The sequence below is a fragment of the Sus scrofa genome, chromosome 1, assembly GCF_054392235.1.
Source record: "Sus scrofa isolate SSC_HxYL_T2T_F1_AM1 chromosome 1, Sscrofa_HxYL_maternal_Yorkshire_Landrace_v2.0, whole genome shotgun sequence".
NCBI lineage: Eukaryota > Metazoa > Chordata > Mammalia > Artiodactyla > Suidae > Sus > Sus scrofa.
This window is the reverse complement of record NC_139383.1, coordinates 214,151,688-214,172,900: the sequence shown is the minus strand read 5'-3', so window position 1 is coordinate 214,172,900 and position 21,213 is coordinate 214,151,688. Positions and strand designations below refer to the sequence as shown.

Below are 21,213 nucleotides of genomic sequence, written 5' to 3'. Positions count from 1 at the left end.
TAACAAATCTGACTAGGAACCACAAGGTTGTGTGTTCTCGTTCCCTGGCCTCCCTCAATGGATTAAGGATCCTGCATTGCTGTGAACTGTGGTACAGGTCACAGACACAGCTCAGATCTGGCGTTGCTGTGGCTTTGGCATAGGCCAGCAGCTACAGTTCTGACTAGACCCCTAGCCTGGGAACTCCATGTACCGTGGGTGCGGCCCTAGAAAAGACCAAAAAAAAAAAAAAAAAAATGAAGGTGAGGAGTTCCCATTGTGGTGCAGACCTAAAGAACCAGACTATATCCATGAAGACATAGGTTCAATCCCTGGCCATGCTCAGTGGGTTAAGGATCTGGCATTGCTGTGAGCTGTGGTGTAGATCACAGATGCGGCTCAGACCCCATGTTGCTGTGGCTGTGTTGTAGGCCAGCAACTGCAGCTCTAATTCGACCCCTAGCCTGGGGAGTTAAATTTTACTTTAGGCATTAATAGTTCCATTTACACAAGTCAAGTATTAGTACCATCCCCCAAATTTAAAGACCGAATCCAGTTTGAACCAACATTTTGCAAATGCCTACTGTGCTAATACAGAGGGGTGTGGGATGAGCGCAGTAGTGAGCTGGGGCAGGGGTGGGGAGGGACCACCAACTGCTGAAATCCTTGCCTAAGACAGGAACGAACAGTGGTGGGGTGGCAGGCAGGAGAGAGCAGCCAGGATCCACCCTGGGGGGAGTTGGGGTCTGAGAATTCGAAGCTTTGACTGATGGTCAGTGAGCCACGTGTAATATGTAATCTCAATAACACGCAGGGAAAGTATATTTGAGTGTTATTATTTTCTTAAAGAAAATCTTATTTGCGAGCCCATTACATAAATTATCTTTCACCCAACTCATTATTTACTCCTTACGATTATTTTATAAGGCTATTATTAGTCCTGTTCTGAATACTATAAAACTGAGGCTCAGAATGTGTTTTGACCACAGCTATTAAGTGATAAAGTCAAGATGTGAACTCAAGATTTTCAACTCTTAAGTTTAGTTCTCTTTGCACAAAGGATTTAATCTCATTTTCAAAATGGCAAAGGAGGTAAAGGTTTTTTATATGGATGGACACCAAATTGGGATTACCAGTTTCAAAAATGTCCCATTAAAACATATGGTTAGATACTAAGTGAAGTCAGAAATATTCATGAGATCACTAAGGTGTGATCACTAATAAAAATGATACAAAAGAACTTACAAGTTAGAAACAGACCCAAAGATTTTGAAACCAAATTTATGGTTACCTAAGAGGAAAGATGGAGATGGGAAAGATAAATTAGGTGGTTGGGATTAATATATACATGCTACTATATATAAAATAGATAGGTAACAAGGACCTACTCTATAGCACAGGGTGATTGTGTAATAATCCATATGGGAAAAGAATCTGAAAAGGAATATGTGTATGTATAACTGATTTACTTTGCTATACACCTGCAACAAACTTTGTAAGTCAACTATACTCCAATAAAATTAAAAAATAAAACAAATTAAAACATAGAAGTTGCCTTGTATTAGATGCTCAATAAAAGGCAGCTAACAATCATGCTAACCTACCCCCAAGCAACTCTGGGTGACATTGTCATTTTGCATCCTCACAGCTGGCTTCCTGGGATTGGCGTGGGGGGAGGTCAGCTGGCTCCCCGGGACTGGCGTCGGGGGAGGTGTATTCATTGTGGACTCCTCCCTCCTCTGGTTCCATAATCCAAGCTCTCTCTCTTCAGTGGCAGACCCAAAAAACCAATTCCTTCCTGGCCATCTCTATTTGGATATCCAGTAGGTACTTCACATTGGCTTTAGCTTACACCTCTCAAACTTGCACCTTGCATACCTTTTCAGTAAATCATGCTACTCCATGCAGTTGCCAGTCCCCACTTCTCTCGATTGTCCACACTTACTGAAGGATTAAAATCAATCCTCTTAATCCCAACTTCACCTGTGTCACAAATCCATCCCGTTCTCTCTGTTCTAGGGAGGGCACTGCCATCTCTTGCTAACCCATTCCATGTACTTAGGCTTGTTTTTCACAAGTGAAATTTGATGGGTCATTTCTCTGCTCAAAACCCATCAACTCTTCCCCTTTGCTCTTTAGAGCAAAACTTATCTGCAAGCCTTAGTGTGATTTAGGATCCTCTTCACCATCTGGTCCTAGCCTTCTTTTCCTATTTTGTTTGGAGTTTCTCTCCCTTTGTCCCCTTCACTTGAGTCTTTCAGATGTTTGTGTAGTTCTGTGTGGCCCTTCATGGCCTGTACTGTTACTGTTGCCATGTAACAAACCACCCTAAAACTTAGTGGCTTAAACAAAGATTACCTTACAGTTTCTGTGGGTCATAAATCAGAGCAGCTTAGGTGGGCAATTCTGGCTCAGTGTCCCATCATGAATCTGTAGTGAAGGTATTGGTTAGGGCTGTAGTTATCTGAAGGCTTGACTGGGGTTGTAGGATTCACCTCCCAAATAGTTCACTCTCACAACTGTGGGCTGGATGCCTGAGCTCTTGCCGTGTGGACCTCTCTGCAGGGCTCCTCCAGTGTCCTTACAATAGGACAGCCGATGGCTCCCAGACAGAGTGTCCAAGAGAGCAGATGGGTAGCTGCGATATCTTTTATATATTACCTAGCTTCAGAAATCACTTCTATAATAGTCTATTTGTTAAGTCAGCCCTATGCAGTATGGGAAGGGACTGCACAAAGGTTTGAAGACCATGGGTCAGAGAGCATTGGAGTCCGGTGTACACAGGACCTCGGCACAAACTGTTCTCTCTGCCTAGAATGCTCCACGTTGTACTCTCCTCACCTCCTAAGATTTCACTTCTTTGGGGAAGCTTTTCATATTATACCTCCCTCCTTCTACCCTCTCCATTTTTTTTTTTTTTTAAATGTAGCCATACCCGGCATATGGAAGTTCCCAGGCCAGGGATTGAATCTGAGCAATGCCTGTGCCAACCCCAGGTCCTTTAACCCACTGCACCAGGCTTGGGATTCAGCCTGTTCCTCTGCAGTGACATGAGCCACTGTAGTTGGATTCTTAACCCACTGCACCACAGTGGGAACTCCTCCCCAGTGGAAACTTTTATTGTTGTCCATTTCACACTGTGTTGTAATAGCTTCTTTGGGCAGGGACTATGATTTTAAAGATAGTTATTTCCTCCCAAATGTGGCACGAAGTCAAAACCTGTGGAATTTAATACAGGGAACCAGGGTTTAAAGTGGGGTACTGGTTATGAGTGGAGAGGAGCAATTGCAGAAAACATTACGCAGATAGAACAAACAAACACTTCTCATGAGTGGAAGTGGAGGCAGCGGGGTAGAAGTCCAAAAGGGGTCCCAGTATTAGTTTCCTACAGCTGCTGTTATTAAACTCCCACAAACTTTGTGGCTTAAAACAATACACATTTAAATTGTCTTGTAGTGCTGGGAGTCCGTAAGTCCAAAGTGGGTTTCCCTGGGCTAAATCAAGGTGTCCTCAGGGCTCCATTCATTCTGGAAGCCTCTAGCAAGTTTGTCTCCTCCCCTCTTTTAACTTCTAGAGGCTGCCAGCCCTCCTTGGTTCCTTCCATTCTCAACACAAGAAATCTTTGGCTAAGTCCTCATGCTACTGTCTTTTTTTAAACTACTCAATGAATTTATTACATTTGTAGTTGTACAATGATCATCACAATCCAATTTTATAGGATTTCCATCTCACAACCCCAGAACATCCTCCCACCCTCTTTCTGGTTCTTTACTGCCTCCATCATCCCTTTATGAGGACCTGTGTCATTACACTGTGTCCACTCAGATAATCCAGCATCATCTCCCACCTTGGGGTCCGACGACTGGAAATCTTAATTCCACGGGCAATCTTAATTTCCTTTTGCCATGTAACCTAACATATTCATTAGTTCTGGGGATTAGGATGTGGATATCTCTGGGGGACCATTAGGCTGCCTACCACAACCCCCAAGTATCAAGTTTATGTAGTGATACAATGATGGTGCTATGAGCCAAGGCAGAGATGTCAGCAGAGGGAATCATAACAGAGCAGCTAACATTTAGTGCAGGCTGGCTCTGTGTCAAACACCTTGCATATGCTAGTTCATTTAATCCCATGGCAACTTTGGATACCTTGGCAATGGACGGCATGGTGTTCATTTGTCTGTGGCCCTTCTTGCCCCACCAGTGAGGGCTGGGACCCTGTGTGTATTATTCACAGCTGTCCCCTGAGCACTAGAGCAGTAGCCATTGCACAAGAGGAACTCAGTATTTGTTGAGTGAAGGGATGGTTAACCATGTCGCAGCTCAAACTGCCCTAACACAATACCACCAAGGGCTTGGCCTTAAGAGGAGACATTTGACCCTGTATTATTCACAGCTGTCCCCTGAGCACTAGAGCAGTAGCCATTGCACAGGAGGAACCCAGTATTTGTTGAGTGAAGGGATGGTTAACCATGTCTCAGCTCAAACTGCCCTAACACAATACCACCGAGGGCTTGGCCTTAAGAGGAGACATTTCTCACACTTTATGAGACCGGAGAGTCCAAGACCAACATGCCGGCAGATTCAGTTCCTGGTGAGGACTGGCTTCCTGGCTTGCACATGGCCACCTCCTCACGTGGTCAGGGAGAGTGAAAGAGCGCTGATGTTTCTTCACCTTGTAAGGGCAAGGATCCCATCAGGGGTGCCCCACGGACCTCATCTTAACCCAATCACCTCCCAAAGGTTCCACCATCTATCACACTGGTGCTTCGGGCTTCAACACTAGGTTTGGAGGGATGCAAATTTTCAGACCATAGCAGACTGTTTGAGGGAGGTTTTCCTTATCTTCATTTTCCTGATGAAGTCCTGAGGCCCAGGGGAGGTGTGTATCTAGCCCAAGACCACGGAGTTGGTAAGTGGCTAGATACTTACCCCAAACCCGGGATCCTCCTCTTCATTCCACAGAGAAAAGGGGACTGTGTCCACTGTGCCAAGTGGGGAGAGTTAAGGGTAGGAGGGACATGACCGGTATATCCCGTCACCTTCGAGGTGCGTTAGGTCCTCATACAGGTCCAGGTAACTGATGTCAAGGCACCGGGCACTCAGGTGTGACATGGAAAGACTGGGGCTCAGAGGCTGAGGCATTGGCCTGAGGACACATGGCTGATAAATGACGGAGGTGACACATCTTCTGCTCCCAGGGTCACTGTATGTGGTCCTGGGTTTGAGTACCCCTTTCACATTGGGTCAGAGTTTCCTGTGGTTGTGGTTAACAAATGACCATAAGCTAAGGTAGGTGGCTTAAAACAATAGCAATATTCTCTAGAGGTTCTAGAGGTCAGAGGTCTGAAATCAAGAGGTCAGCAGGGTTGGGCTCTTGGTTGAATCCGTTCACTGCTTCTCTCCTACTTTCTAGTGGTTGCCATCCTGCTTCATCTGGCTTCACTCTAGCCGTTGCCTCCGCTGGCACATGGCTTCTCCCTGTTCGTTGAATCTCCCTCTTCTTTCCCTTACAAAGGCACCAGTCACTGGATTTAAAGCCCAATGTAACCTAGTCTGACCTTATTTTAACTTATTACATTCGCATAGATCCTATCTCCAAATAAGGTCAAGTGCTGGGGTCCTCGGGGCACGCCAGTTTGCGGGGAGGATGGTATTCAATCTACCACACTGTCTCACAAGCTGCTTCCTGGCTCTGCCAAGAATGTGGGGCCCCTCCCTACAGGTTTAGTGAAAGCCACAAGGACAGTGTCTCAGGGCAGCCAGCCTCCTCACTGTACACATGCAGGCGCAGACACACACCTGCCCCAGGTTTCCTCTTTCTCTTCCATGGCCCCTGCCGGAGTTTCCTTCAATAAATTTTGCCCTCTGTCCAAAATGGGAGCCTGTGCCCCACCAGGCCACCAGCTATGGAAAATACCTTAAGAAACAGCAAGGGGTGTTTGCCTTAAGGACTTGAGTTTTGTGGGCTGTGGTAGGAAAGAAGGGGTCTTGGGAAGCTTGCCTGCACCTTCACTTGGCAGAACCACCCCACTTCTGTCCCAGACATTTTGGGTGTCTGGTAGGGGGAGGCCAGCTGTCTCCACCCCCATCCCCCACCGACATCCAAACTTAGACCTGAAGGGCTGAGGGAGGGCCCAGGCAGATGGCATTTTCTTTTTTCCAGCAGCACCTGATTCTGTCTGTCCAGAATATGAGGGTGTGTGTGTGTGTGTGTGTGTGTGAGACAGACAGACTCATGATCACTGTGATGATTGGCCACGTTGGAGAGATGCCCTCCTGTCAACTGGGATGAAGGTCAGGGACATGTTGGTGCCCGGGTGCCAGGCTGGCCTGGGGAAATGCGGGTGGGAGCAGGCTGAGCCATCAGCCTTCTTGCAGAGGAGGAGCGGGGCACTACCTGTGGCTCCCACCAGGGAGCAGTGCAGCACCACGCAGAGTGCAGGGCTTGGGACAGCCAAGAACCCAGCCTCCAGAACAGGCAGGAGAGAGGTTTCTCAAACCCAGGAACACATACAGTGACCCTGGGAGCAGAAGATGTGTCACCTCCGTCATTTATCAGCCATGTGTCCTCAGGCCAATGCCTCAGCCTCTGAGCCCCAGTCTTTCCATATCACACATGAGTGCCCGGTGCCTTGGCATCAGTTACCTGGACCTGTATAAGGACCTAACGCACCTCGAAGAAGGTGACAGGATATATCAGTGATGTCCTTGTTACATGACTGTATTGGGGAAATTTTTTAAAAATTAAAAAAAATATTCACTATTGGTTTCTGTGGGTCAGGAATTGAGGGGCTTGACAGGGCAGGTTTGATTTAGGGTTTGTCATGAGTTTCAGTGAGATGGCTCAGGATTTTGAGTATTAAGAGCTTGTTAGGAATCTCTAAGTCTCAGTTTTCTCATGTGTAAATGGAGATAATAAAAAGTTACTTCATAGGGCTGCTAGGATTAATGAAATAATCCACATGTGGCAGAGGTGGCCAATTGCCTACCAGAAGCAGTTCCCTCTTCTTTGTAATAGAAGCTCCAGTTTTTAGCTATGAAGATGGATGACTGTTGGGAATAAAAGTCTACATTTTCCTTTTTTTTTTGCTCCAGTCTTTTCTGTTTGCAGAAGATAGAAGTAGGAATGGTATGTGGCAATTTTCAGGAAACTTCCTTTGATGGTAATGTCATGTGTCAGCTCGACTGGGCTAAGGGATGCCCAGATGGCTGGTAAAATATTTCCCGTTGTGGCTGTGAGGGTGATTCTGTGAGAGATTAGCATTTGAATTGGTGGACAGAGGAAAGATTGCCTTTGCTAATGTGGGCAGGCTTCACCCAGTCCTTGGAGGGCCTGAACAGAACAAGTAGGCAGGGGAAAGACAAATTTGCCCTTTTCCTCCTTGAGCTGGGACATCCATCTTCTCCTGTGCTCAGACATTGGTGCTCCTTGTTGTCTGGCTTTTAGACTGGGACTGGATTTATACTGTTGCTTCTCCTGGCTCTTTGGCCTTCAGGCTTAGACTCCAACTGCATGACCAGCTTTTCTTGACCTTTAGCTCACAGTTGGCATATTGTGGGACCTCTCAGCCTTTGTAACTGCATGAGTTAATCCCTCTTCGTCTTTCTCTTTATATACTAGTTTCTCTGCAGAACACTAGTATGTACCTTTAAAAAACAACTGATGTCTCCATTTGTTTTTCTTTTGTTGTTGTTGCTCTGCCTCTGTTTGGCTTCCAGGAATGTAGGTGTGGTGGCTGGAGCTCTGGTTACCATCTTGGAACATGGGGACAAGCATCAAACACTTGGGATGAATTGAAGGAGTCTGGGTTCCTAAAATTTGAGGGGAGGTCCCATTCCAACCCTGGACTGCCTGCATTATAAAGAAACACATTTTTTACTCCATTTTAAACAACTGTTATTTGTGATTTCTGACTCACACAGCTGAGGTGAACATCCTACTGACTACAGCCTCAGCAAATGGCTGGTCATCAGGAGGTGCTTGGCATGCTGGTACTTTGATTATTCAAAGCTGGGGTTGGAACAGCCAACCAAACCGCAGAGCTTGGATGTGGGGAGTTGAGCAAACAGCCAGGGTGGTGGGGAAAGGGCACTGGAGTCAAGAGACCTAGGTCATAGTTTCAACTTTAATTTCATAGCTTTCATTTTATTTTCTTCAATGGAGAGAGGCTGGAGTAGCTCCAGCACTTTCAAATTTTTTTTCCCCTCCCCAACAGCAGAAATTGTTTTTCACTTGGAAGCCAATACATAAAACAGATATAAGGAGTACTTCTGACCCATCCAATTCTTTTGGGTCCATCCCCAAGCTGCCTTGGGGTGACTCCTAAAGTTTCCAAGGAGCATAATTTGAAAAGCCTAGAACTGATCAGCTCTCCAGATCATGTCCAGGAGCAACAGCATGTGACTCTAAGATGATGAGCTGGGAAACTTGTTCGGACTCTACAGAATGAGCCATGATCTGGGCCAAGGGAGACATCAAACTTTCATTGTTTTCTGAGGCATCTAGCTCCAAGTGTGCCGAGGATGGAGCCTATGGCTTCATCTCTTAGTGGGGGAAAGCACGTGGATTCATGATCTGCTAACTTCAGGGATCTTTTCCCTCTGCGGTTCTGGGCTATATATCACATCAGCCAGAAACTGGTAGACATTATCAAAAACAGGAACATGCGACATTTTATTTTGCTGGTGCTGCAGGATTGGAAATGTCATTTCCCTCTAGCCATCTAAGCCACAGAGGAGGGAATTATGTCATGGATCAATAGAATGAGGACAAAGACATAAATCCTTCATTTAAAGTTTGTTACAGGCTATGCTGTAAAGTAAAAATATTGCTGTAAAATACAAACATCCTGAGCTCATTGTCATGATCCTAGTTCATTGTCGGGTTCAATGATGAACTTGATCAGATTATGTGAGGACAGGGTGAGGTATTCTATAAACATTCAGTGAACAGGCCATCAACTGTTTCTTCTTTCATGGTCAACTGTAGGGCTTCTATGTTTTTTCCTATTGGGTTGAGAAAGCTTTTGGTAAGAAAGTGAACCATCTGAGTTTTGTATTTACTAGTATTGTTATTTAACATGCAAATATTTGCAAGTTTTAAGTAATCATATTTGTTAATCTTTTCCTTAAAAAACTGCAAATATCCATGTGGGTGCCAGGCATCCAGGCACAGTTGTCCTTTAAGTCTTTTTCAATTGCTAGTTTATTCAATTCTCACAACGACACAAGATGGGGACTGCTACCCATGCCCATTTGATGATCAGGGTGGTGGTTCCCAGCATAATTCCCACCTAACACACCCATGGACTGTCTTGTGTCCACAGGTCCAAGAGGCCTATAAGCAGATAGGGTAGGAGGTCATCAGAGAAAGAAATCCAGGCCTGATTTGACATAAGAGAAGCCATTTGGGGCCTCAGCCATGTTGTGATCCAAGCCTGCCCACAATGCTTGCCCTTGAAAGGCCTCAGTAGTGATGATCAAACTGTTATAGAGAATAAACTCGTCAGGCAAGAGAAGTAACAGCAGCAAAGATAAGTCAGTTATAAAGATTTCCCGTTCCGTTTCAATGGTAAAGACTAGCCAGAAGCTTTGTCTTGAGCTATTTTGCAGAATTTAAACCCCCATCAGGTACTCAACCACCAGAGCAATTGGAACCTGGAAGATGTTGATGTTGACCTTTTTTGATCCTTCTGATTTCAACCAGCTAAAGCCTGGTTGCTGTCTACTGCCCAAGCTCCTTCCTCAATCTGCATGTACCCTTAGCTTGAAACTTCTAATTTTTCTGTTTGGGGAGACACTGCTTTGGGAAACATCTCTGGTGTTCTCCTTACTTTCTGCATATAATAAATCCTTTCTCCTCCTGCCTTTTGGCTTGGTTGTGTTTTGGGCTCAACACCCACCAAGAGGCGAACAGTGAAACCAAGCAGGGCCCTGTGGGGCTCCTAGGCACAAAAACCTTTCTGTGTCACCCGTTTCTTGTTTGTAGACAAATGGCTTCAGCTTCCATGCCTTCCCTGAGTTCCAAAGGACAGGTTCAAACAGTTACTAATCAGGGAAGGGAGGGATGTGCAGACAAGGTAGGACCAGTCAAGAAACCATAGTGCAGGAGTTCCCATCATGGTACAGCAGAAATGAATCCAACTAGGAACCATGTGGTTGTGGGTTCGATCCCTGGCCTCGCTCAGTGGGTAAGGATCCAGTGTTGTCATGACCTGTGGTGTAGGTCATTAGACGGAGGTCGGATCTGGCGTTGCTGTGGCATAGGCCAGCAGCTCTAGCTCCAAACCTCCATGTGCCTCCATTTTCCTAAAAAGGAAAAAAAGAAGAAACCATAGTGCAGCTTTGGGGGAGGGTCCTGGTTCCACCTCAAGGAATACACATAATGATACATCGTTGAGTTCTTCTGCAGAACTAAAACCCCTACCAAATGGAAGATCTTAACTACTTGATGAAGCCTTCTTCGTTCCAGTGAGAGGTCACAGTTTGAGAGCCTTGAGAACCACAGAAACCCATCACCTGACACCAGATGATCTCCAGGTTGAAGGAGGCCCTGCACACACCCTGATCCTTATCAGCAACCCTGCCATTGAACCATTGCTGTAAGATGCCTCACCTCCCTCACCCTGGGACACTCGGTTTTTTGAAGGCATCAGCCCACTGTGGCCTACTTTGTCTGGCAAAGCAATAATGATAGCTTCCCAAGAGGGTGGTGACAGACCACCCAAACCTCCCGGCTCCCGAACGAGGCTATTTGTCTTGGAGACCTGCTGAGGACATGGGTATGGCCCAGCCATGATTTACACACTTTCCAGGAATGTGGATGCTCAAGTTGGGCACCAAGAAGGAATGGCCTGCAAAAATTAACCACCTACAAGGATCAGCTGCCCTCTGTCAAAGGGAATTGACCCCCCTCCCCCGATCTTCCCCTCCTCATTCTTTATTGCTCCTGCCATAAACTCCTGCCGAAGATCCTTTATATAAGCCTACCATCTCCTCATGGTTGGCACTGGTGCCGTCTTGAGCTCAGCCCTTCACCTTGGATGTCTTAATAAATCTCTCTTGCTTTATCAACTTGGCCTTGAGCATACCTTCCTCGGCAAACCTAATAAAACTATTCTTTTTTACTTTACCTCAATCAGTTTAGTGCCATTGACAGAGATGGGGTAGGATAATTACACAGGTAGTTGTAGAAGTCCCAATAGGAGGCCATAGATAGAGGGGGAAACCTAGGGAATTTTGGGAGATGACTGTAAGTTAATAATTGCTCAAGAAAGCCATCAGAATGAAGCAGTTTACCATAAATAAATGTATGAGATATTCCTCAGGTTATTACCCTTGGGACCAAGGACAAGAGTTTAAGGACCACCCCTCTACTGATTTGAATAAGATACAGAGGAGGAGTTACTCCTCAAAGAAAGAGGAGGTGGTGGCCTTTTTCCACCCCCACTCCCCTTGGATTCTAAAGACGTAGCCCACCTAATCCTCAGGGTAGGGCTTCCTTGCCTGCCCATGCATCTGGCATGGGGCTTATCCTAATGAATCTATTTCTTGCCTATCACTTTGTGTCACCAAACTCCTTCTGCACTGAGACACAAAGATCCTGAACCTCATTAGTCCAGACACAAGGTGAGTGATTCTAATTTAAAAACTGTGGGTTCAAGCCCCAATCTGGCTTTTGGCTGGGTTTGAGTCCGGGTACATGCGTTCAAGTCCCAGTCTGGGTTCTGGCTAGTTTTAAGTCATAAGTGTTGGCCTATGTGCACTGGTGAAACTGACAAGTTTTAGTATCAACAGTTTCCTTTAAGGATAAAAACATATGAGTATGTGGAGGGGGAAAGACCTTGGGAAGTTGGGGGGTGTGTGGCTCAGAATCTCAGCATTAGGCTATGTAGACCATTAAAAAGCCTTGCAGGAAACTCTGATAAGCACTACATGATCTGCCATTCTGAGAACCAGAAGTAGGTTCTGAAACCTACTTAGGAAGGACAGTTAAGAATTTTGACTAGAGAGGTTTAGATTCCACTTATAATCAATCTCTTAAACCTGGGGTCCAGGGTAGCAAATTCCTTTCAAAGTCATCCTGGTAGAAACACTCTTGCTCTTCATTTTCCCCAGGATTATCAGCCAACCATTAGCAGCTCTTTAGCCCTAGAGCCTTGTGTTATTTAAAATTTTTTTTTTATTTCCCCAATACATTGGCATGAAACTAGAAATCAACCACAGGAAAAGAAGTGAGAAAAAACTTACTACATGGAGACTAAGAAACAGGCCACTAAAAACCAGTGGGTCAATAGGAAATCAAGAAGGAAATTTAAAAATACCTTGAGACAAATGATAATGAAGACAGAACCACTCAAAATTCTATGGGATGCCACAAAAGCAGTGCTCAGAGGGAAATTCACAGCCTTGTGTTATTTTAAACTTTAACCTTTACGATGGCTAAATTACCGGACCCTTAGGCTCCTGCATAATTTCCAAGGCCTTTATTCTGCTTTGGTTCTGTTGTTCGATTAACAGAAGGGAGGGAATCCAGAAACAACAGAGGAACAGTCAAGAAACAATAGTGCAGCGATAAAGCAGAATCTTGGTTCTTCCTGGACCTAACCTATCTTTTCAGGAACTAAGGTCCCCTCACACAGGTGGAGGATGGCAACTTCAGGCTGAGCCCAAGAGTCTTGGAACATTGCCCTGCTTCCTCACTAACGACCAATCAGAAGGAAATCTGCACACTGTGGGAGATTCGAAGACTCTGACCCTCCTCCCCAAATGATTAACTATGATTAGCTCTCCCTTTTAAAACTTTCATGGTTAAGCAGAATCTTCAGTTTGTTCCTGGCCTCGTGTCTGCCTTCTCCCCAGGATCCTGGCAAACTTTCCAACAACCCTTGTCTCTCAAGCAGCAAGCAGCCAAACTAGAATTTTAGTAACACGACCACTGGATTCAATAAGCTGGCGGTGGAACAGAGGCTGGAGCTCTAACTTGAACTTGCAGGGTACTGGCCCCGCCACTGAACTTTACGAGTCTGGACAGGTGGAATTGCTTTGTAAAAGACCAACAGCTGGGTATAAAGCCCAGGGTGAATACATTCACGGCACTCCTTGATGTGAAAGTAAGCAGGGGCTGTGGTGTCCTCCCTGATACAAAAGCCGTCCTGTGTCTCCCATTTCTGGCTTGTAAGAAAAAGGTTTCAGCCTCCTAGACCCTCCCCAAGTTGCAAAGGGCAAATTCAAACTATCACTAGATAGGGAGGTGAGGGAATGCAGAAACAAAGGAAGAGCAGTCAAGATGAGGCAGAATAATAACTCAGGGAGTCAGTGAAGGATCATGGGCTTCAATGCATTCTTTGATATAGCTATTGATTAACATTTGTAGTTTAAGGGCTCTAGAGAGTAATATCTCCACAGGCCTTGTTTACTATAGGGAGTATATCTATGCCCACATGGACATTAATATCTAACCCACTCAACTGATAGAAAAGGAATGAGAAGAATGGGGACTCAAAATAAGGGAAGAGAAGGACAAACCACAAAACTTGAGGGACATTTCCACCCCTAAAACTCCTATTGGACACGGATTAATATAGCTAACTGGGCAAGGCCAATGGGAGAAAACCACATCTTTCTGGATGTACTTGGGGTACCCCATCTTTAAGGGATAAAAACCCCCATAGGACAATAGAGGAGGGGCTCTTCTCCCCCCTCCCAGAAGCCCTGGGAGCTGTTTGTTTTCCTGTCATAAAGACTTTGCTTGCTTGCTGCCTGTGTCTTCACAGAGTTCATTCTTTGGCTGTGTGAACAAGAACCTGGATTCTGGTAACACCTTTCTGGCATCAAAGAAATAATAGTATAAAAATAAAATAGTCCAAGCTCCTTCTCAAAAACACTCATAACAATCTGACCCATGTGTTCTATAGGGACCAAGGCCCCTGCCCACGTGGAAGATGGTCACTACATGCTGAGACCTTAGTTGGTTGGAACAAGAAGGTCAATGATCGAGAGGCCTGGAACATCACCCAGCCACCTCACCACCAACCAATCAGCAGAAGGTCACATACACAACAGCTGTCACCCTGAATGTTGCCTTTAAAAAGTCTCCCCAGAGAACTCCTGGAGAGTTTGTGTTTCTTGAGCATGAGCTGCCTATTCTTGCTTGGTCCCTGCCATTATTAACTTTTCTCTGCTCCTAACTCTGATGACTGTTTTGTTCTGTGTGTTGGGCACATGAACTTGAGATCAACAAGCAGCTAACATCTCAAGCTGGTGACAAGTGACCTTGCTGATGTAGATGTTGAAAGACAGTTTTGGCTACCCTATCACTTGCAACATGGTTTAGTGAGCACTCAAATTCAAGTCAACCTAACACTCATGAGCAGGTTCATGAACTCCAGCACAGGGCTTCTCTCTATGCTCCTTTCTCTCCTTCTTCCAAAGCACACACCACTCACCCTGAAGACCCTCTCTCTATACTCTGATACCTGTGTTCTTTTTACCCAGCATCTCTTTTCCTTCTCCACATTTTTAACACCTTTATTTCTACTTGTCCTTCAGAACCCTTTTCACCTCCTCCGGGAAGTTTTCCCTGATCACTCCCTTTCCCATTCCCACCCCCAAGTTTGATTTTTGTGCCATTCCTCTGTGTTTTCACAGCACTGCTCTTTCTCTAGCTTGGGGCATAGCACACTGTTATCCAACTGTCTTTATCAGTGGGGAAGAGCCTCTGTCTTGTTCCTTTCTTCTATCTGCAGAATTCAAGGTTCTTCCTAGCATTTTAGAGTCACTGAGTATTTGAACTGGAAGGTATCTTAAATATTCCCTGGAATCACATCTTTGAGAAATGAGGAAGAAATGAGCTTGGGAGATTTCATAATGAGCCCCAAGCCCACCCAGCTACTTGACAACAGAATTGATTTGGAACTCACATCTCCTGAACATGTATACTTTTCCCCTGCCAAATGGAATCAGTGAGATCAAGGTTCGAATGCTGGCACATCCCTGAACCAGCAGTGGGGTGACTTTGAGCAACTTGCTTTACGTCTCTGAATATGTGTGCACATATGGAAGGTGAGAAACTCATTAGTCTATAGCAAGCAGACTTAGCTCAGCACTTGGTATGGAAGAAGGTTGGAGTCAAGAAACTCCAAGTGAGGCAGCTATAGTTATTATTGTCTTACATGGCTGACCTGCATCCATCATTCAGATGTGGCACCATTACTTATACTGTGCGTCACCCATTCCACGTCAGCTCTATCAGGAAAAAGTCTATTTCTAGCTCACAGCTGTATTCCCATAGCTTAGAAGAGTTCCTGGCACATAAGTGCTCCATAAATTTGATTGAGGGAATGAGTGAGGTACCCAGAGACCTCACGGGATGTTTGGATATTGGTGACCTGTCTAATAGCCCCTGGTTCAGGACTAATTTTTGCCTTAGAACGTGGCTCTTCCTGGTTCTAGAGCAGATGGCCTTTGGTATTGAAGTAGAACTTCAGCTTTCCTGAGTCTCTGGGCTGCCAGTCCACCCTGCAGATTTTGGACCTGCCATCTTCCATAGTTGCATGAGCAAATTCATTACAGCATACACACACACCGTATTGGTTCTCTTTTCCTGAAGAACCCTATTTACTACAGTTGGTCACAAGGGTTAACTGAAATTACAGTGTAAAAATATTTAGCAAAGTACTGAATGCATTCTAGGTGCTCAATAAATGCTACTTTGGTTTCTAACCTCCGAGTTCTCTCAAGCATTTAAATGGACAGTGAAGGACGGGAAGACTACTTAGTATCTGGGTCTAGAAATCCACTGTGAGAATGTTAATCTTACCTACTATCATTGGACAACCTGGTTTTTTTTCAAATTCCCCCCAGATACACTCTCCTAGGGCTCCTCCCTTCCCCACCTGGCTCCCGTCTCCCCAGCCTTAGAATAAGAAGGCCTGTGGCTTTCTTTGTTCCCTGTCACTAATTGCTTCTGGGAGGGGAACAGTGGGAAACAGAAGATTCCTTTCTTCTGGTCAACAGTCTCTACTAAGCCACATGTGTATTTGGAGCCTGAAAGGTGAGGGGGTGTGTTCGTTATGCTTCCTTTGATAAGGAAGGCCTCTTTTTCTTCTGAGTGTTCCTTACCAATTGATGGCAATTAGAGTTTTTGTTTTTTTTTTGTTTTTTTTTTGTCTTTTGTCTTTTTGTCTTTTGTTGTTGTTGTTGCTGTTGTTGCTATTTCTTGGGCCGCTCTCGCGGCATATGGAGGTTCCCAGGCTAGGGGCTGAATCAGAGCTGTAGCCACCGGCCTACGCCAGAGCCACAGCAACGCGGGATCCGAGCCGCGTCTGCAACCTACACCACAGCTCACGGCAACGCCGGATCGTTAACCCACTGAGCAAGGGCAGGGACCGAACCCGCAACCTCATGGTTCCTAGTCGGATTCGTTAGCCACTGCACCACGACGGGAACTCCTAGAGTTATTTTTAACTTGAAAACTTGCTTTTCCCTATTGCAATCTGGAAATCTAAAGTGCTTTGCTCATAATTTTTCCTATTTATGATTAACATTTAATAAAAAAGAAAACCCCACATACACTATTCCATTTAGGTTGTTTCAAAATACTTTATTATTCTCATAGCTTAGAGATTGGCACACGTGTTACTTTTCTATTGCAGCGTAATAACATACCATAAGATTAGCAGTTTAAAATACCATCTATTGACTCCCAAATCTATAGGTCAGAAGTTCAGGCATGGCATAGCTGGCTGCTCTGCTTAGGATCTCCTAAGACTGCGATCGAGGTGTCAGTCAGGTAGTTTTTCTTATGGAGTCTGTGTTCCCTTATAGGCTTATTTAGGTTGTTGGTAGATCAGTCTCTTGTGAATGAAGGACTGAAGATCCTGCTTTCTTGCTGGCTGTTTGCCAAGGACACTCTTAGTTCCAAGAGGCCGCCCTCAGCCCCTTGCTACTCCACCCTTTCCCAATGGCACTCACTCTCAGGCTTCTAGTATCTTAGAAAAGGGCTCAATTCCTTTTAAAGTCTCACTTGATTACAATCAGGCCCTCCAAGAAAATCTCCATTTTGATAAACTCAAAGTCAACTGATTAGAGACCTTAAGTACATTGCAAAATCCCTTCTGCCATGTAATATAACGTGAGCAGAGTGATATTCTTCATATTCGTAAGTTCTACTTAAACTCAAGAAGAGGGAATTACTCAGATTGTAGACATCAGGGGGACTGTATTGCATTTCCAGGGCTGCCCTAAGAAGTACCATGGACTAGGTGGTTTGAACAATAAACTCCACTCTCTTGCAGCTTTGAAGGTTACAAGTCCAAGATCAAGGTGTCAGGAGGGTTGGTTCCCTTTAAGGGCTGTGAGCAAGAATCTTTTCCATGCCTCTCCCCTAACTTCTGGTAGTTTTCTGGCAATCTTTGGCATCCCTTGGCATGTAGCAGTGTCCTCCAGTTTTTGCCTTCTTCACATGGCTGTTCCTTCTGTGTGTCTATGTCCAGATTCCCCCCTACCACATCCCCCTTATAAGGACACCAGTCATATTGGGTTAGGCCCAACCTGCTACAGCATGACCTCATCTTAATTACATCAGCAATGACCATGTTTCCAAATCAGGTCACATTCTGAAGTACTGGGGGTTGGGACTTCAACATTCAATTTTTGGGGCGGGGGGGAAATGTAAACCATAACAGGTGCTACCTTAGAATTCTGCTTACCACAGCCTAAATAGCATTATTATCCTTATCAATACTCCGTGGCTCTTTTTAGGATTCTCCTGTCCCCATACTGGGGGAAAAAAAAAAAGCCCTATATTTGCTATATTTTACATATGCTATTTCCTTTGTCCTTTTTCCATCAACTGGGGTAGAGAAGAATTAAGGATATGAGGATGATTTCCATGGTCATGAAAATTACCTTTGGCTCAAAATTCCAAATTCCAGTAGAATCAGAACAAATGGGCTTATGTGGGAAAAGAGTCTGAAGAAGAATGGCCATATTTATAGGTGTAACTGAATCACTTTGCTGTATATTTGAAACTAATGTAACATTGTAACAGCTATTCTCCAATATAAGACAGAAATTAAAAGAACAAGGGGTTTGAGGTCTCTAATCCCCCTTAGTCCTGGAAGGGTCCAAGGATACTAACCTTTCTCAAGCCACCAAGTAAAATTTTCTGCACCCACTAGTGACCTTAATTGTGGTTGGGTCTCCCCTTTTTGGAGAGGGTTGGGATGGGTCTTTTCAGGCTTCCACAAAGGCCATTCCTCTGATCTCACCTGTGGCTCTTTCTCCTTTCTCTGATATAAACCAGGTGTTGGCAACCCATGGCCTGTGGCCCCAGTTGTCCTGCTGCCTATTATTGCAGTAATCTTGAGCAATGAAAAAGAGGTTGACACTTTTACATGGGCTGAAAAGAAACTAAAAGGAGAATATTTCATGATATTTGAAAATTATACAAAATTCAAATTTCAAGCATCATTGGAAGACAGCCATGCTCATTTATTTCTGTATGATGTATGGTGGCTTTCATGCTACAGTGGCAGAGTGAGGTTGTTGTGACAGAAATGACACGGCCCTGAAAGCCAGAACTATTACCATGTGGCCCTTTATAGACAAGTTTGCCAACCCCAGTTCTAGATGATGGCATATTCCTAGACCCTCTGTTTTCATTTTTATATTCTTTCTTGATGATCCCATCTGGTCCCATAAGTTAAATGTCATCTGTATATTGATGGCTGTACCAAGCTACAGACTCTTCTTTTCAATGCTTTTCTCCTTGGACACACAGTATTTCCCTCCTGCACCCCCTCCCACACATCAGTCCAGTAGCAGGGCTTGTGTATTCTACTGTCCTAACAGCTCTTGGCCCCATCTCCCATCTCCATCTGCATTGCCACTACTGTCACCCAAGCCTACACTCTCTTGCCTGGACTTCAATGCTCTCTATATGTACCTCCAGGCTCACCCTCTTGTCTAGTCTACTCTCTAAGGAGCCTACACAGCAGCAGTTTGTGATCTTAAAACTTATCAGCCAACTAATCTATGACAAAGGAGGCAAGAATATACAATGGAGAAAGGACAGCTTGTTCAATAAGTTGTGCTGGGAAAACTGGACAGCCACATGGAAAAGAATGAGATTAGAACACTCCCTAACACCATACACAAAAATAAACTCCAAATGGATTCAAGACCTAGATAGAAAACCAGACACTATCAAACTCCTAGAGGAAAACATAGGCCAAACACTCTCTGACATAAATGACAGCAACATCTTCTCAGATCCACCTATCAGAGTATTGACAATAAAAAGAAAAAAACAAATGGGATCTAATCAAACTTCAAAGTTTCTGCACTGCAAAGGAAACCCTAAACAACACAAAAAGACAACCCGCAGAATGGGAGAAAATCTTTGCAAGTGAATCGACTGACAAGGGATTAATCTCCCAAATTTATAAACAACTTCTTCAGCTCCATACCAAAAAAACAAACAAGCCTATCAAAAAATGGGCAGAAGATCTAAACAGACAATTCTCCAAAGACAACATACAGATGGCCAAAAAACACATGAAAAGATGTTCAACGTCACTCATTATTAGAGAGATGCAAATCAAAACCACTATGAGGTACCACCTTACACCAGCCAGAATGGCCTTCATCAAAAAGGCTACAAACAATAAGGGCTGGAGAGGGTATAGAGAAAAAGGAACCCTAGTACACTGTTGGTGGGTTTGTAAATTGGTGCAACCCATGTGGAAAGCAGTATGGAGATTCCTCAGAAAACTAAACATAGAACTACCATTTGATCCAGCAATCCCACTCCTGGGCATCTATCCAGAGAAAACCATGAATCGCAAAGACACATGTACTCCCATGTTCATTGCAGCACTATTCACAATAGCCAAGACATGGAAACAACCTAAATGTCCATCGACAGAGGAGTGGATCCAGAAGAAGTGGTACATATACACAGTGGAATATTACTCAGCCATTAAAAGGAACGAAATACCAGCATTTTTAGCAACATGAATGGACCTAGAAATTATCATGCTAAGTGAAGTCAGCCACACAATGAGACACCAACATCAAATGTTTTCATTGACATGTGGAATCTGAAAAAAGGACAGACTGAACTTCTTTGCAGAAGAGATGCTGACTCACAGACATTGAAAAACTTATGGTCTCTGGAGGAGACAGTTTGGGGGGTGGGGGTATGTGCTTGGGTTATGGGATGGAAATCCTGTGAAATTGGATTGTTATGATCATTATACAACTACAGATGTGATAAATTCATTTGAGTAATAAAAAAATGGAAAAGTAATGAGAAAAGGAAAAAAAAATTTCCTTAAACCAAAAAACTTATATATCATGTCCCTCCCCTGCTGTGAACCTAAGAAGGCATCCCATTGTTCCTTACTGTGGCCTCTGGGACCCTGAACAATCAGATCCTATCATGTTTCCATTCCCATCTTATGCCACTTGCCTCTCACAGTAGCTGTAATGATATTCATTCAGCTTTTGAAATCTGTCAACCATAGATGCAAACTATTGCATTTGGAGTAGATAAGCAATGAGATCTTGCTGTATAGCACAGGGAACTCTATCTAGTCACTTATGACGGAACACGATGGAAGATAATGTGAGAAAAAAAATGTATGAATGACTGGGTCACTTTTCTGTACAGTAGAAATTGCCAGAACACTGCAAGTCAACTATAATGGAAGAAATAAAAATCTTAAAAAAAAAAAAAAAGACCCTGTCAATCTCTTCCTCACTTCAGGGCCCTTTAATGTCCACCTTCTGGAAGTTTTAAGATCACAAACTGCTGCTGTGTAGGCTCCTTAGAGTAGACTAGACAAGAGAGTGAGCCTGGAGGTATATCAAGAGAGCACTGAAGTCCAGGCAAGAGAGTGTGGGCTTGGATGACAGTAGTGGCAATGCAGATGGAGATGAGAGAATGTTCTTTCACCTGCTCTACCCGTAACTGAATCCTACTTATTTCTGAACCCCAGAATACACATTTCTTCTGTGCTCTTTCCTCACCCATGAGCTGTAGCAGCACTCCACACTCTGTTTCTAAAATAATGCATTGCTTATTTCCTTATTGGGACCCAACAACATTTGTCACTGCTGGATTTATCAGTCTACTTTTTTTCACTAGAATACAAGGTTCAAAAGGGGCAGTGAGTTTGTCTTCTGCATTGTGTCTTACAGTGCTTAGCACAGGTGCTTTTCA

At 44.4% G+C, this 21,213-nt stretch overlaps 1 protein-coding gene and 1 long non-coding RNA gene across 4 annotated transcripts in view; both read left to right on the top strand.

The window, feature by feature from the left end:
• Positions 1-21,213, top strand: part of ACER2 (alkaline ceramidase 2) — a 74,960-nt gene that overhangs the window by 33,624 nt on the left and 20,123 nt on the right. The window lies entirely within an intron of this gene.
• Positions 12,077-19,468, top strand: LOC146407001 (uncharacterized). Its single transcript, XR_014821049.1, has 2 exons — positions 12,077-16,124; positions 16,440-19,468. It is a non-coding gene; the product is annotated as an uncharacterized LOC146407001 (long non-coding RNA).